The sequence below is a fragment of the Otolemur garnettii genome, unplaced genomic scaffold (assembly GCF_000181295.1).
Source record: "Otolemur garnettii isolate 467f Iridium unplaced genomic scaffold, OtoGar3 scaffold00073, whole genome shotgun sequence".
Taxonomy (NCBI): domain Eukaryota; kingdom Metazoa; phylum Chordata; class Mammalia; order Primates; family Galagidae; genus Otolemur; species Otolemur garnettii.
In genome coordinates this window covers 1,428,607-1,443,246 of record NW_003852468.1, presented here as the reverse complement: position 1 = coordinate 1,443,246, position 14,640 = coordinate 1,428,607, and the positions used below count along the sequence as shown (strand labels likewise).

Genomic DNA, 14,640 nt, shown 5'->3' with positions numbered 1-14,640 from the left:
CACATGGATGGAGCTGGAAAATGTTCTTCTTAGCAAAGTATCACAGGAATGGAAGAAAAAGTATCCAATGTACACACCCCTATTATGAAATTAATTTAAACCTTTTTATATGAAAGCTATAACCTGGGAGGGGGGAGGGAGGAGGGCGTGGGTGGAGGGAGAGGGATTCGAGGGTTCACTTCTGTGCTTCATCTTACAAGGGTATGAGTGAATCTTTCTATGAGTAGAATATGAACGTTTTAACACAATAGCTAAGAAAGTTACATGAAGGCTAGGTTAACCAGTTTGATGGAAGTGTCTCAGATTGTGTGTGAAAACACCACACTGTCCCCAGAAGTGCATTAATGTACACAGTTACCATTCAAAAAAAAAGAAGAGAAGGAAAAAAAGAGTTTGAGGTTGCTATGAGCTGTGATGCCACGGCACTCTACTGAGGGCAACATAGTCTCAAAAAAAAGAAAAAGAAAGGGAAAGAAAGAGAAAGAAAGGAAAAGAAAAAAGTAAATTGGTATTAGAGAATGAGGGTGAACAGATGGTTTGGTCCTTTATAGGAATCTTTCTGTAGAGATATGTCTGAATAACTGGATGTTTCTTCAGGAAATGAAAGTATATTTAAGGGTTTGTGAAGACAGAGCACAAATGTCTTTATTATACTGTGATTGGCCCTAAGCCAGCTTATCAGAGAAGTTCTGTTCTGGGAGATATCCATTTAAGGGTAAAAAAGGTTTTAAAAGACTCAAAAATTTATTAGAGCAGTGTAGATAAATGTTTTGTCTATATAGATTATTACTGGGATTTTCTTTTCGAAGGTTGATTTCCTTCAAAATTAAAGTTGACTCTAAGGTCAACTCACAAATTCCTCTCTGTGGCTGCTTTTGGTTTTGGGTTCACTCCTAGGGCAGATGTGATTTATTTTCCTGTGCTTATTATTAATCTGGAAGTGTAATTTCAGCTTGGGTTTAGAATAGTGCTTTGGGACATTAAGCAGAAGTGAACAATGGAAGTTAAGTGGGTGTGAGTCACATAAAACTGACCAGTTTTCTCTCAACTCTCCCTCTAGCAGGAGGAGCCTAAGAGTTGGTTGAGATTTCCATTGTTGTTAGTTGCTCCAATTTCAGTAAAAATGTTTTACGTGAATTAGCAAGTGCACATGCAGAGGAGGTGGGTGGCTCCTTGAGTCTGGGAAGGGGTCTTTTCATGGTGGTGTTTAATTTTGAGCCAGATGTTCCTGTCTCAGTCCAGCCTCTAGTTGGTAACATTTTTTCTAGCATAAAGTTTTTCCAACAACTTTTCTGCCTTTTTTTTTTGTTTTTAAGAATGTAAGGATAGAACATTTTGTTTGAAAGTGGACATGATTTAATTCTATCTGGGACTGCAAAGGCATTCTCTTCTCTGTTTTGCATAGGGAAATGCATCTCAAGTTTCCATTTCTTTGCTATCAGGTTAATTGTGGGAAATCTATAATAAGCCTGTTCTCTGGAATTCTGCCTCTTCACCCCAATTCCAGTCTCCTGTCAGTTAGACAGACTGCTAGCATGTTTCTCCAAAGCACCCTGATCCCAGAGGTTCCAGAGTGGCCCTCGTGGAAACGGGTGAGTGGATGGTATAGCTCTGCAGATTGCTGGAGGTGACACTGAAGGATCTTTCCTTCCCTGTGGTCCATGATTCAGTGTCTAGCTTTAACTTAATTCATGTTTTTCAAGTTCCTGTAGAATGGTTGTGAGTAGGTTCAATAACATATTTACTGAACAATTAACTACTTCACCCAATCTACTGTGCTAGAGGCTATAAGAAACACAAAGAAAAGAAATTAATTTCTGTCTTTAAAGAGTGGTAAAATTTACCAGAAAGAAATAAGAAAATCCACACATAACTACAATAGGAGGTAGAAAGTATGAATGACTGTGAATTTGAAAGAAGCATGGGTAGGAATTGAAAATGATTTAAGTACTTGGTAAGGTAAGGAAGGAGATTGAAGAGAGTTCATTTCTGCTTAAATCTGAATTAATGGGAGAATGTGGGGGGTGTTGACAGAGAAATAGGATAGAAATGATGGTAACTTTGAGGGGAGTGTTTCCAGTGAAAAAGAGACATCAGGAGAACCCAGGAGCTCAGAATAAAGGTAGGGGATGAAGACTCGGATTCTAAGTCATTTTGGGGGGTACCATGGAATATGTAAAGTCTGTAAAGGAAACTGTGTGGAGTAAGAAGGGTGGGTTTGAACAGAAACTTCTCTGATGAAGATAGGCACATGGCCAGCAAACACATGAAAAAATACTCATCATCCTCAATCATCAGAGAAATGCAAATCAAAACCACTTTGAGATCCCATCTAAGTCCACTAAGATTAGCCCACATAACAAAATCCCAACCACAGATGTTGGTGTGGATGCGGAGAGAAAGGAACACTTCTACACTGCTGTTGGGAATGCAAGCTAATAGGACATTTTTGGAAAGAAGTTTGGAGAATACTCAAGGAACTAAAAGTAGGCCTACCATTCAGTCCTGCAGTTCATCTACTAGGTATCTACCCAGATGATCGAAAATTATTTTACAACAAAGACATTTGCACCAGAATGTTTATTGCAGCCCAATTCATAATTGCCAAGACATGGAAACAGCCCAAGTGCCCATCAACCCATGAATGGATTAACAAATTGTGACATAAGTAAATCATGGAATACTTTGCAGCCATAAAAAGATGGAGACTTCATATCTTTTATGTTTACCTGGATGGAACTGGAACATATTCTTTTTAGTAAAGTATCTCAAGAATGGAATAAAAAGCATCCACTATATCAATACTACTATGAAATCAATATATAAAATATATAATCACCTACACATTCATATGAATGGTAAAACATAACTATAGAAAGAAGAAGGGAAAAGGAGAGAGACGGAAGGGGAGGAGGAGGAAGGAGGAGAGTATTTGGAGGGACCTCACCTAATGTGCCATTCCCAGGCACATTGAATGTGTGCATTTCAAAATTATTAAGAAAAGAGTATAATTGTGATGGATGTGTTAGTTCAATATAAGCATTTCACATTGTGTATCAAATCAGTACACTTAACCCCATAAATGCATCAATGTCCACAGTTATGATTTAATAAAACAAATAAATAGTAGGGTGGGTTTGGACATGAAGTGTAAGAAAAATGTCTGCACTGCAGAAATGGATGAGGAAGGGGATCCAAAGAAGCAAGAAAAGCAAAGGGGAGGCAGGAGAGGTGAGAGGAGAGCTCAGTCATGAGGCAACATCGAGTCAAAGGGATCAGCAATATAGGATTGGCCTTGACTCAACTCTGGGCTTCTGGGCAGCTTCTGTAATATTTTGCGTCTCATACTGGTTAGCTGCTAAGCTCACCTAATGGACTGTCAGCCTCTGGAAGACTGGGAATTGCTTTTTACTTATTTTGACATTCCCAAAACAAATTTTTTAAAACTATGGTTATTGAATGAGTGTCAACCAGCAGACTCCAATAAGCATGATAATTGCAAGGTTAATCAGAATTATTGAGGTTATTGGAAATCTTCTGAAGCACAATTTCAGCACAAAGAAGACAAGCCGAACTGCGGGAGGTTAAAGAGAAAGAGGGTGTTGAGGAAAGAGGAAAGGGAGGAATGGGTTTGGGGAGTGACTTTGCACAGACTGCAGAGAAAGGAAGAGTTTCCCTTAAAGGAAGAGAGGGGAACAGGGCAGAGCTACAGGGGACAGGACCTTTGTGTGGGTGACCCACCACAGAGCCTGGGCTAGACTGGGAGGTCAGGCAGCCAGAGGGGACACTGAGCGCCAGCTTGTGGGAGGGGCTCACTCCACAGGTTAGAGGGGGATCAGTCAGCTGCAGGTGTTACGGGATTGGGAGGACACGAGTGTCTGTGGTGAGGTCCAGAAGGTGAGTATGCTTGTGAGATGGCGTGAGCATGGAGGCCTGTTAGGGAGACAGAGGTAAGAATTCTTGATTCAGGTTACCTTGTTTGCCCTCAACCCAGATGTTGACTTCACGGGACACAAGAGAGGAAAGAGGAGAAGAATCTAAGCCGCATGTGTGTCATTCAAGGAAGTGGAGGTTGGCTCATGGCACAACAGACAGAAGTGAGAAGTGCAGTGACTGAATTTACAGTGTTTAGTATTTACGTTTTTATGGGAAAATGTGTTTAGAGAAGTTTGGACTTGAATAACTTGACTTCCCTAATTATGTGTGTCACAAATGACACTGTATTTTCTGATTCCCTACTATGTAAAATGAGGGATTAGAATCAGTCTATTTCTTCTTGTTTTTCTGTCACTCTGCAGATTTTGTTTATATGATGTGGGATTGAAAAATTCATTTTATGTTATTATGATGATTGAATTTAAAAGTTATTCTTTATTTAGAATGTTTTATAGCCCAATGTACAATCTCAGATAGTTTGACATGTAACTTGATTTGTGTTAACCATCACAATATTTGTCACAATTTTTTCATTTCTGAGCTCTTTATTTTGATTATGTTTTGAGTCAGATAGCCGTATCTTTGAGTAGTTTCTTTTTGCAGGGAAGGTACGGGTTGGCCTATTTTCAGAACTCTTAGATATTTAAAAATCTCTTTTGATGTGTAGCTTCATACACAAATGGCTTATACTCAGTGACTAGCTTGGGCTCCATTCCTGGGAAGATCAGTGTCACTTCACGGCTTTTCGTGATCCCACAGAAAAGTTGTAAGTAACTTCAATAACAGTTATTTTCTTGAAGAACTATTACATCTAATATACATACTAGCTACTGTTAGAAGCACGAGAAAGATTCAGTTCTCTCCCTAGAGCTCAGATTCCTGGGTCAAACACGAATCTCTTGAAGCTCCAGGATAAGTTCCCTAGCTTTTTGTGGAGAATATTACAGGGCAATCTAATATCAGAGGGGGGTTCCTCTTTTGTGGCAGCTACCCTGCCTTTCTGTCTCTTTCTGTCTTTAAAAACAAGTCTTTAGCCATTATTCATCTAGGTGTACTCTCCTTTTTAGTTATTTTTTTCCTAGTACTTGTTGAGCCCTTTGGATTTGCAGGCTCAGATCTATGCTCAACTCAGAGAAGAATGCCTTTGCCACAGCTTCAGGCACCCCCATTACCTTTTCACCGAGTCTCCATTCTTCTTCCCCCCAACTCAGATCTTCTCCTAATATTTTAACCTTTGCATTTACGAGAGGTTCTTAAGCTTTTTATCGTTCGTGTTCTTTTCGTGCAGTGTCAGTTCCATACCTGATAGCTTCCAATCCTGGATTTTGTTGGCATTGTGCTCTGGTTTTCTTTAGTAAGTACTCTTTGCATCTAGAGCCTCTGCCTCTCAGCCTTCTCCTTCATCAGTCTGATGTCCTACGTTACTTTTCCTTTCTGTTTAAAACGTACGTATGTGTAAATGTCTTGAGATCACACAAACAATTTTTTCCTAAAATATATTAGCTTCAGAAGTGAATGATTTTCACGGTATGCTTTTCACTCCAACTTGAGCGTTTTATGTTGTAGAATCTTTCAGTAGGTGCCGTTCCGGTTGTTTCCCCCTTACTCACTCTGCACAGAGTAACTGCTTGCTCGTAAGGAGGGGAGGCTGGTGCTCTTTGGATCCCCTCACTCTCCACCTGCCGCAGCCAGCTGCTCCTCCCAGTGAGGTGAGGGGGGCTCTCTTATGCAAACTGGCCTACCACCCTGAGGAAGTGAGGAGAGGGCCAGAGAGTGAGGGCCTCCCAGCAGCAGACTGAGCTGGGCACCACTTTCTCCTCCGTGTGGAGAAGCTGCTGTGGCAGAGGTCAGGTCTGTGAACGCCCCATCCCGCCCCGGCCCAGCTTCCCTGGCTCTCCGTCCGTGGCTGAGGCTGGATGCTCTTTGGTGCTGCTGCATCTGGAATTTGTCTGAGATGCACTACAGACTGTCTTGTTGCTGTCGTGGCCACAAGTGCCTGGACTCCCAGTGCTTGGAATTGCTGCTGACCTGGAAGGGTGATGAGTTCAGTCCGTTCTTCCCGCTGCAGAGTGGGCTTTCTGAAACACAAATGGACCGAGCTGTTGCTTTGCTGAGGACGCTTCAGTGGGTCCTCCTTGTCTTTGGATCCAGCTCCAAGGCTTTGCGTGTCACTCCCTCTCCAGCCACATCTCTCCACTCTCCCAGGCATGCCTTGTAATTCAGCCATGCTGGTCTTTTTCATTGCCTCAAATGAGCCATGCTCTGCCTTCTATTGAAGCCTGCACACATCACTTCCTTCTGCCTGAAGTACTTTTACCCACCCCTCCCTACACATACTCTCAGGCTTGCACACAGCCTCAACCTGGCAGACCCCCCCTGTGTTCTCTGCACGCTTCCCTATAGCATTTACACCCTCTGGTTTTTCTGTTGTCCCTACTCTGTGCTCCCAAGGCAGCGAGTGTCTCTCAAAGCAGGTGTTTCACTGTTTGTAAGTTCTGCAGGGCAGAAGCCATGACTGGTTCACCATTTCAGTCCAGTTCAGAAGTTCTCAACCTGTGGGTCGTGACCCCTTTTTTATAATGAAAACACACTGTGGCTTTAGGAAGGTTGAGAACCACTGGTCCAATGTGCATAGGCATGGCACATGGTGCGTATGTGTGGGTGTGTATGTACATACACACACACACACGCGGGGCAGCTGGGCGCTGTCCTCATACATGTCTGTTGAAGAAGCAAACGGGCGAATGAATTGCAGCACTCAGCTTTCCACTTGTTCCTGGATTGACCTCATCTCTTCAAATTCACAGCTCTTACCTCCCTGCAATACTTTAGTATTTTTTTCATTGTGGCCCAGGTTTGTATTAAATCTGTACAACTGAACTAATGGTACATGAAGATTATATTTGGCAATCAGTGTAACGCACTTTTCACCATGTCTGGCATCCAGAAGTAACTTGGTACATGTATTTTTACTGTTTGAAGCCAGTAGTGGTGTCAGGAAATAAAGAGGAAATCTGTCCTTTTATCTGTATTTCCCCATTGATAGGGGTGTTTGCAAGAGGAGGGGCAGAAGAGTTCTGCCGGAGAAGGTGGTTCGGACAGTGCTCATGGGGATGCTTAGGTCTCAGTTAAAGAAGGGACGTGTCCATCCACTGTGACGGGGAAGTGCCTCTGGGACAGATGTGAAGTGTTAATGGACAAAGGTGAGGGGACCTTGGGTGTGTATAAGTGAGATGGAGTTTAGCAACAAAGGAATGGGATTGAGATGATGAATTTGTCTGTGGACTGGTGGTGTAGATAAGGGGATGGTGGAAATCTGGGTGTGAACAGAACAGAGAAAATCCTCTTTGTTGCTATGAGAGGGAGAGTTGAAAGATGATTATTATTTGGGGATTAGGATGAATTCCATAGGAGAAAACAGAAGCAGATAAACACTCATTCAGCACACACTTACTGAGCCATTCTTTTTTTAATTTGAAATTAATATGAGGGTACAAATTTTTAGATTACGGGGTTCTCACTTCCAGGGTAAAGTTCCAGTTGTAAAAGAACCCTCACCCTGGGGCGTGCTATACACCCTGGCAATGTGCACATTGAGTGAGTTCCTGTCTCATGCCCTCCCTCCTTCCAATCATCCTCCCTCCCCCTTCTCCATCCCTCTTCCCCCTGGCTCCACACTAGTAGTTTCATATGAGCATTTACTTGTTTATATATTGGTTTTAGATTAGTATTGAGTACATTGGATATTTGTTTTTCCATTCTTGCGATATTTTACTAAGAAGAATGTATTTCATCTCCGTCCAGGTAAATGTAAAAGATGTAAAATCTCCATCTTTTTTAATGGCTGAATAGTACTCCCTGGTATATATATACCAAAATTTGTTGATCCATTTATGGGTTCATGGGCACTTAGGTTGCTTCCATGACTTGGCAATTATGAATTCAATCACAGTAAACATTCTAGTGCAAATGTCTTGTGGTAAAATGATTTTTGTTCTTCTGGGTAGGTGCCTAGTGATGGGAATGCAAGATGAAATGGAAGATCAACTTTTAGTTCTTTCAGGATTTACCACTTCTTTCCAAAGAGCTTGTATTAGTTTGCAATCCTGACAGCAATGTGCAAGCATTCCTTTCTCTCCACATCTATATCAGCATCTTCTGTTTTGGGATTTTGTGACGTGGGTTAGTCTCACTGGGGTTATGCAATATCTCAGAGTGTTTTGGATTTGTATTTCTCTGATGATTATAAATGATGAGCTTTTTTCCGTATGTTTGTTGACCATTTGTCCTCTTAGGAGAAGTTTCTGTTCAAGTCTCTTGCCCACTTATAGAGGGGGATGTTTGCCGTTTTCTTACTGTTTCAGTTCTCTATAGATTCTAGTTATCAGGCCTTCGTCAGATTCATAACATGCCAACATCTTCTCCTATTCTGAAGGCTGTGTGTTTACTTTGTTTTACTGAGTAATTCTTGACTACTTTTAGTTGCTGGGCACTGTCCTAAGTACTGAGGATGAACAGCTGCCACCAATTCTTCATGGAACTGATGGTCTAGGGAGAAACACAGGCATCGATCATGTGAGCATCTGAGAAATTCTGAACAGTTAGAAATGCCTTGCAGGAGGAGTGGAGACTGTCGACCACATTAGTAGGCAGAACTGATTGAGGTTGGTTTAGGCAAGGTGGCGTCTCTTTGAGGAAGTGACATTTCAGCTGTGCCTTTAAGATGAGGCAGGCCCTGTAGGCACCAGTGTTTACACAGAGTGTCCCACCCAGCTGTAGTCCCAGAAGGCTGAAGAACAGTCAGACGTGTCCTCTGCTCTTGAACTTCAGCAGTGGAATAGCAACTCTGTGAGCAGAGGTTTTGTGGGATTGAGATTATGAGAATGCCGTGTTCCGACGTGGAAGGAGACAAAACGCCAGAACTCAGGGGCCCAAGTGACAGCTGGTTGGAAAGATGTATCAGAAACTGAATTCTCTTGATTTAACCAGTAAGTGGAAGGTGGCGGGGCCAGGGCAAGGGCCAGCCAAGTTCCTCTTGTATATGTTTCTTGAGTGGGGATTGTTGTTGCAATGAGAGTTGACCCTTACCAGGAGCTCTGATGTGATAAAACTTTTCCCACAGGCCTCAGAGTTGAGAGTTGAGCAGGAAGGTGAGGGCTTCTCCACAAACTGTAAGGCTCAGCAATCCTTGCGTCCCTTCCCTACCTTTCCCTTCCCTTTTCCCTTTCCTGTGTCCTTCCCATGCCAGTTACTTGTAACTCCAAGTCAGAGTGATGGTTTGTTGCTTATAACTTCAGGCTGACAGTGAGCTGTTTGCACCCTTGTGTGTTACAGCTGTGTGTTGTCTCCACTCCCTTGACTAGAGGGTGGTGTAAACCAGTAGTTCTCAACCTTTCTAATGCCTCAATGTATTTTCATTGTTACAAAGGGGCCGCGACCCACAGATTGAGAACTGCTGGTGTAAGCGAAGGCCAGGCCATGGTTTTCATTTCAGTACAGACCTCTAAGGTTCACTCTGTTACATTTATGGCCACAGGCTGTGCCATAATCTCATTTACTTATTGTAAAACCATAGGATGGGGAACTAAGAACAATCACTGTTAAAGTAACTCTACTCCTGTAATCAGTACCAGGTACTTACCTTAGTAATGGTGGACTAGTAGTCATGTCATCTGACTAGTACCAGGTCCTCATGTCAGGAATGGTGGACTAGGAGTGTCGTGTCGTCTGACCTGTGGCATGAGGAGCTGTCTTCTTCTTCTTTTACATCCATCAGCAGTCAGCTCAGATTCCCCTTCTCTGTGTTGAATGATCTGCAGTAATCCCACCTCCCCAAGTCTTTTTCAACATGTAAGAATGTCTCTTTCTGCCAACCAGCTTTGTAAACATGGACAGGTCCGTGTATCTCACTGGTCCTCCTTTCCTTCTCTGTGAACTGAGCATGTTATGTTAGGGGGTGTCTCAGCTCTCTTCCTCCACCATCACCAAGGGTGTGGGACAGTTCCTGACATGTACACCAAGGTGAATGGTAGGTACAGTCCTTGCCCTCCTGGAGCTAACAGTGTGATGAGGGAAGAGGTTGCAAAGAGAAAATAAGCATCCAATCACAATGTGTGAAATAGGCCAGGGTGGAAGGGAGTGGATGTAGTGGTGGGCATTGTGGGGAGGTGTGTACTTAGGGATCTTAGGTGTATACTTGGAGTTACAAGTAATTGGCATGGGAAGGAAGGGAGTGGATGTAGTGGTGGGCATTGTGGAGAGGTGAGTACTTAGGGATCTGTGTCTGTTATAATAAGACAGGTGACCAGGCCTGTGGGTAAGGAGAAGAGTGTTTGAGCATAGAGCAGCAAATGCAGAGGCCCTGAGTTGATGAGCACATGATGTCTGGGGCCAGAAGGCATCCTTGGTGTTGAGGGTGACCCATATGGAGGAGAGCTATGGATTTGAGTATATTTACGGGTCCGAAGTGATCCGTCAGAAAATTGTCACTGGCCGGTGGTGTTTAAGGTATCACATAAGGATTTGATAGTTTGACGTTTTATTTCAGATTAATGGAGATTCACAGTGATATTCGGGAAGGTGGTTCTAGAAAACAAAATTACCATAGAACCTTTATAACTGACCACCTCCCTACAGTGGCCACCTCCTCAAGTTGACCAAGTTTTCATAGACTGGACATGCATCACATGTACTAAGGCCTAATTCTTCAGGTTAACCACTTCTTTATGTTGACCAATTTGTTACAGCCCCTTAGGTCAACCTACAGGGGTTCTACTCTATTTCCTTTCTTTTTTGCTCGTAGAAAATGGAAAGGACCTAACTGGGCAGTAGCTTATAATATCTGCAGGTGGAAATTACTAAGAGGTTAATTATTGCCCTTGAAAACTTGCCTAACTGAGGTTTGTGCAACATATTGGGAGTTCACCAGCAAAGTTTTTGTGTTGACAGAAGTGATGTTTCATGCTGAGACTAGTTTCAGTTGAAGGTTTGGGAGCGTGGTTGGGCATGGAAAGAACGCAGCTCTCCCTTTTCTGCAGTGGCTTTTATTTGCTAGGTAGCTCATAACTTAACGTTCTCTCCCCTAACCCTATTAACAGAAAATTGTTTGCTTTTAGTTCCTCCTGCATTCTACCATCCAACTCCTTTTTAGATAGAGTGTTGATCATGTCATTTTCACCCTCCTTTGCTTATCGTAGCAAACTTAGAATTCAGATTTAAATGTAAAGCCTCTAATGTCTTGTCTTTCTTTCCTTTTTGTAATATGCCAGCCACAGAATCCACTTCTGTCATTTTGATATCTTCAAGACCCTACGTCTCTCAGTAAGCCTTCTCCTTCTAGGCCAGGCTGGTGTTTGTTGCCATGGAGCAGTGCAGAAAAGCCTAATAACTTTAGACAGTAAATCTAGTGCTTCCCAGGGGTGTCCAGCCTGCGGTCCATGGTGCACGTGGGTATTGTTTGAGGACTCTATGGCTTATCCGTGGTGTTGGAGCTCACAAAAAGTATGCATGGACTTTTTTGCTTATCGGCTGTCATTTAGTGTTTGTATATTTAATGTGTGGCCAAGACAACAACTCTTTCACTGTGTGACAGAAAAGAAAAAAGGTTGGGCACCAAGAGCTGAACACCAAGAGCTTTTTCCACCCTAATGTCTAGTGACCTTTTTGTATTTATTCCTGTCTTCAGTGAGTGTCCCTTCACTATTGTTTGCATTTATGTCTTCTAAGATCCTGGGGCCAAGGGCCTAGTCTGTAGATCCTGTTGATCAAATCCAGGGCTAGATGCTCACTTGTACTGTGTGTAGTTGGAGAGCATTAGAATGGCAGTGCTCTCACTTACCACCTTTTTAAACTTGAGAAGCCTATTTACTTTTCTGAGTCTTGAGTTTCTTATTTTCAGGCTTGTCCATTGGGTTTTCTCCTGTGCTGGGAAGGTGGTGAACTGCAGGAAGTGCAGTGTCTTAGCAGTTTTGGAACAAGCAGTTGTAATAATGGCCATCCTGGTTACCATTTTCCTCATACTGAATTCTAGAACTGGTTGATAGAATTATATTATAAGCAGGAAAAAAACCTCTGGCCAAAATGAAACTGGGATAGAGTGCCATTCTAAAAATAATGTGCCTGGACCTTAGGGACAGGTGATTCATCCTGTAGAAAGTTCTTTATAAGTGAGTGTGCTGTAGGATCTCTTGATTCTGTGTTTTTAACAAACACTGTCTAAGAGATACATGGTTCTAAGGTGTTCAGGGAAGGCATTTAGTCTTCAAAAGTCACTCTCCATTTCATCATTCAAAATGGTGCAAGTTTGCCACCACAAAATGTTCTTACTAGTAAGCAGCTATTTGTCTGAGCCCTCTGCTCCTCCTCCATTTTCTGCACTTTTCCATGCCTGCCTGCCCTCGCCCTGGGGAAAAGCAAGGCCTTCAGAGATGGTTTTGATATGGTTCACACCTCACATCTTCCTTAAGAATTTTGGAGTCAGGAAACCGAGCTCCTGTATTCTTCACGCAGGCAAGTTGTTTTACCTGAGTCTGTTTCCTTAGCTATACATGAGATAATTTTTGTGACCACCCCAAGCACAATGGCTGCTTCATATTCATTGCATGCATTGTTTTATTTGCCCAGTCAGTCTTAATACACTATTTCAGTGCCTGAGTATTATAATGCATAAGAAATATAGGGCTGGACATAGTGGCTCACTCCCGTTTTTCCAGCACTTTGGGAGCTCACTGATGCAGGAGGATCCCTTCAGGGGCTCAAGGCTAACCTGGGCAACACAGGGAGACTCCATCTCTTAGACCCCTGACCCAAAAAAGAAATAGCCGGGCTTTGTGGTGTATTCCTGCAGTCTCAGCTACTTAGGAGGCTAAGGCAGGAGGACTGCTTGAGCACAGGAGTTTGAGGCTATAATGAGCTATGATGGTGCTAGTGCAGTACAGTCTGGGGGACAGAGCAGGATCTCATTTCTTAAAAAGAAAAAGAAATGCATACAAAATATTTTTAGACACACATGACTTACATTTCTCAGAATTATCACAGATCCTTAATACATCTAAATTGGTTGGTGAGTAGCACTGATGTCATAGACAAGACTCAGCAGTTTTCCAGGTTACACCAGGTCTTTTACTTCTTGGTCATGTTTTCATTTCTCAATCCTGCCTACTCCCAGTAACACAGCTGTCATTACTTTGAGGTGGTGTTTCTGCTAGCAGTGTAAGGGAGCAACATTTTCTATAATAGATGGCATTATTGGCCCTGGTGGAGAGGATTGCCCTCTCACCCTGATCATTCACTCATTTGCTCCCTCTTTCACTCATCCCTTCACCCTTTCCCTCCCTCTCTCACTCACTGCCTTAGTCATTCACTCATTCATTCCTTATCTTATTCACGCACTTTCTCACTCACTCAGTTTGTATTGGTTAATGCTTTGGGTTGCATCCCTCATCTCAAATTAGGGCAGCTTTTTCCAAGAGACATCTCTCAGAATGGCTGTGCCACTGAATGAACTCAGGAGGAGTTGGGCTTCAGGAACAACTGGAACCAAGAACTTGAATGCCTGTACGATTTTATCTTCTAATTCACTCTTAACACTTTCTCTGCAGAACAGCCTCCTCATTCTTTTGGTCTGTGTGACTAAAAGGACTATCCCTAGTCCAATAATTTGGGAAAGAGACACAGTGACGTAGCTTGGATCAGATGCTGGCCTTGGACCAGTCAGCTCTGGCCAGAAGGATGTGATGATGTAAAGACAGGATAGTTCCTTCAGGAATTGTGTCGATGGAGTGAGGAGAGGAACATGGAAAGGGGATGCTGAGTACAAAGCTCCAGAGACTTCTACATACACATACTTGTTCTGCCATCATAGGTAGTGGGCTTTTTGCTTGGAATACTAAATATATATGTATGTATGTATCCCTAAACTCAGGCTGCTTGCAGCCATGTCGTTGAAGATGAAGGTGCCAACAAATAATTGCAGTGAAGTGATGCTGTTTTTTAGTTATGGAGGTACGTGTTAGATAAGAGTAAAGAAGAGATGGTCAGTTTGCTTAGGTCAGACACCACCAGCCTCTGCCAGCGGTGATGGATACACAGCTGGGCATAGTGTAGGCCTTCAACAAATACTTGAGCCAGTTGAATTTTTAGACATTCTGGGGACTAGGGATAACCTTGGAAATTTCTTAGTACAAACATTTTCATTAAGAGGGCTCTTTATCAGAATGCCTTTTTAAAATTATTTGTTGAGTTTCATTTACAAAGCAAGAATGAAGGACACCTTGACCTTAAGTGTCAGAGAGAATTCTAAACATGACAAGTTTAGATGATCTAAATTTTAATTCCCTTTGATAGCTCTCTGAACTGGCTTAAAAGACCCCATGCAGGGCCAATTCATTCATTTATTTTATAGTTCACGTGGCCTGGCACCTAACTGCTTTTGTTGATCACACATTTCTCGGTTGTAAGTTGGAGACTTCATCTTGTTCTTTGTGAAGGGCAGTGGCCTCCCCTCAGAGCTGTCAGCATCCTTTTCTGATCTCTTTTTTGCACAGAGAATTATTATTCTATGTCTTTTTACATTGGGTGGGCTCTTGATGTCTTATTGTACAAATCTGCTGGGCCTCAGGCTGAGATCTGTGTGCTGCAGTCTCCCTCTGGGCCTTGCCTATCACATCCACACCTCCCCAGGGCTTTTCCTGGTCCTTAATCTCT

General features: G+C 42.8%; 1 protein-coding gene across 1 annotated transcript in view; it reads left to right on the top strand.

Annotated features, from left to right (window-relative positions):
- Nucleotides 1-14,640, top strand: part of NOTCH2 (notch 2) — a 158,238-nt gene that overhangs the window by 93,505 nt on the left and 50,093 nt on the right. The window lies entirely within an intron of this gene.